This window comes from Elephantulus edwardii, unplaced genomic scaffold, assembly GCF_000299155.1.
Source record: "Elephantulus edwardii isolate Elephantulus edwardi_28Jun2011 unplaced genomic scaffold, EleEdw1.0 scaffold00215, whole genome shotgun sequence".
NCBI lineage: Eukaryota > Metazoa > Chordata > Mammalia > Macroscelidea > Macroscelididae > Elephantulus > Elephantulus edwardii.
Genome location: NW_006399965.1, coordinates 2255381 through 2258414, shown reverse-complemented (window position 1 = coordinate 2258414; position 3034 = coordinate 2255381). Strand labels below are relative to the sequence as shown.

The 3034-nt window shown below is 38.2% G+C and overlaps 1 protein-coding gene across 5 annotated transcripts in view; it reads left to right on the top strand.

Moving 5' to 3' along the window:
• Positions 1-3034, top strand: part of KCNAB1 (potassium voltage-gated channel, shaker-related subfamily, beta member 1) — a 613103-nt gene that overhangs the window by 525910 nt on the left and 84159 nt on the right. The window lies entirely within an intron of this gene.

Here is a 3034-nt window from a genome sequence, read left to right as displayed (position 1 = left end):
CTATGACCAAGGATGATCTAACAAGTGGCACTTTAAATTTGGCACAATAAAGAACCAGAGTGGCTCACAATCTCCTTATTAAACACCATATCTGCTTGGGTCATAATATTCCATTTGACATTATAAAGTCAAGCCCAACTTGCTTGCTAAACCTGTTACTACTTCTATGCTTACTTGGAAGTTACTCCCAGAATATGTCATTTGTTGTGTTGTTGTTGTTGTTGTTGTTGTGTGTCTTTGAGTCAGAATCAACCCATAGCTGATCCTCCAGCGGGTTTTCAGAGGCAGTAAATGTCACAGGAGGAGATTGCACATGCATCCTTCCCCCGTGGAGTAAACTGTTTATTTGAACCATGAGCTTTTGGGACTGCAGGGCAGCTTCTTACCACTAGGCTCCCAAAGCTCACTGTCATACACCCTGAGTTTATAAATAAGAACTTAGATCTGCTTGTACTTCCACATGACTGGCCAAGGCAGCAGTGCACTACCTCAAAAACTCTTGCTGTTCTTTTTGTTAAAAAATCTAAATGATTTGAAGAAAGATTCAGAAAAGGGTTCTCACTTGGCAACCATCAAAGAAATAGGAAACTGATGAGAAAGAGAATGAAGAAGGTCTGCTTCTGTCCTCTCCACAGGCTGTCATTATTTTACTCTGATTTATTTCTTCTTATTTAAGTGAAAATTTTCCAATCATACTGGGTTTTAATGGAATCGTCCATCTATATTTTGAATTATGGAATTCATTATAATTGATTTATGTAATTATAGTCCCTGATCAAACCCATATTGTATATTGACTTTTACTCTGCCTGACTTCACTGTTACTAACTTTGATTCCCCTCCCTCCTCCTTTCCCATGCCTGTTAACCATTGAAGGTTGAGCCTGTATGTAAACCTTTCCTTCTCTAACCTGCTAATAATTTCTTATAGTAATTGTCCTTGTGTGATTGATTTACGTGTCACTTTGCATGATTTGTTCTAAATTCATCTATGTTTTCAGGCCTTTAACATTTGCAGTGTGTGTGCATAATTTCAGACTTCTTTCTTTCTCTTATTGAAACCATTTTCTTTAGACTGTGTACAACTTAAGGGAAATATCTTAAAACCCTTTTCCTTTTAAATCAGTCAGCAATTTAAAATAAATAAAACAGTCAGGAATTCTCTTAGAAGCTAATCCCTTAAGATGGATAAACCAGTTCAGCTGAAATTCAAGCTGACCCAGATTCCAACCTTACACAAATTGTCAAGCTTTGAGGTTTTAGAATCAAAATAATTTAATAATATTTTGTTGTTGTGACCATGCAAAGGTGTTTGATGATGTGGATCACAACAAACTATGGCTAACTCTGAGAAGAATGAGACTCTCAGCACACTTGACTGTCCTTATACAAAACCTATTCTTCGAACAGAACAAGGAAACACTACATGGTTCAAAATCAGGAAGGTATATGCCAGGAATGCATCCTATCTCTATACCTGTTCTGTTTATATGCAGAACAGATCATCCCGGAGGTGGGCTCTATCAGGATCGGAGGAAGACACATCAACAACCTGCACTATTCAGATGACACAACCTTGCTTGCTGAAACTGAGGAGAACCTTGAGGCATTTGCTGCAGTAGGTCAAGGACTGGAGCCTTCAATATGAATTGAAGCTCAACATTGGGAGCACCATGATGGATGGTGAAGAGATTAAGATTGTTCACAGCTTTAGTTTGCTTGGCTCCACAGTCAACACTCAGTACCGGTAACCAGGAAATCAAAAGATGAATTGCATTGGGAAAGTCTGCTATCAGAGATCTCTCCACAGTAGTGAATAACAACGATGACAGTCTAGAGACTAAGGTACACGTTATCCAGGCCATGGTGTTTACAATCACTTGCTATGGATCAGAAAGCTGGACAATGACTAGGGATGATAGACAGAGAATTGATGCCTTTGAGCTGTGGTGCTGGAGTATTGAATATACCATGAGCTGCCAAGAGAACAAACAGGTTCATCATGGAGAACAGGTCCATACTTTGGACATGTTGCAAAGCGGGACCAGTCCTTGGAGAAGGACGTCATGCTTGGGAGGGTGAAGGGACAGCACAAGAGAGGAAGACCCTCAATGAGCTGGATGGACTCAGTGATTAGGACAACAGGTGGGTATATCAGAGATGAAGAGGTTGCCTCCAGATAGAGCAGGGTTCTGTTGTACATTGGGTCGTGATGAGTCACAAGTGATTTCATGGCATATAACAATAACAACTATATCACTGTTATTATCATGAATATTACTTTGAAATTCATTGTTTAAGCAAAAATCAAGAGCTCAGCAATATCAGGTGGTCAACTCTGAGGACATTTCTAGGCAAGCTGAATTTAGGGAATTATTACAATTTTAAAGAAAAGAACAAACATTCTAGGCCCAAAATAAAATTTGAAGAAGTTTATAAATCATTATCCTTGGATTTTACTGGACTGAGATGAAAGTCACTTTATCTGACAGCAAAGATTCAATGGCACATTAAATTTGAAAGTACTCATGCAAAATGAGTTTGAATCGTGCATAATGTGTGCGTTTTTAATTAACATGAAAGGACCTTTTCAATAAGCCTACTGTCCTTGACTTAGAGCCAGTTATACATAATATTCTCAGATTTACAAATGGGGAGAGCAATTCCACTAACAGGTTTACTAGTTCTATTTAGAATCCAAATTCCTTTCAAGCTCTAAACTCTTATGTAGTCACTCGACCACTCAACAAACATTGATTAAGCCCTAATTTGTGCTGCTGTTAGAATTTAGTGGATCAAACTGGTTAGTGCCTGACATAAAAGACCAGAAATACTTTGGCAAGTCCAATTGTAAGAAGAAGTAAATTGTTTGTGCTTGTTAGCAGTCAAAAGCTGTGTCTGAATCTTTATTTCTCTTCCAGATAAACAACAGCTTTGTTATGTGATTCAAAACACAAACGCCCTGTTCATTGTTTAAGGAACAGGAATAGAACATAATCTAAGAAAGCTCTGTTGTTATTGTTGTTATGTGCCGT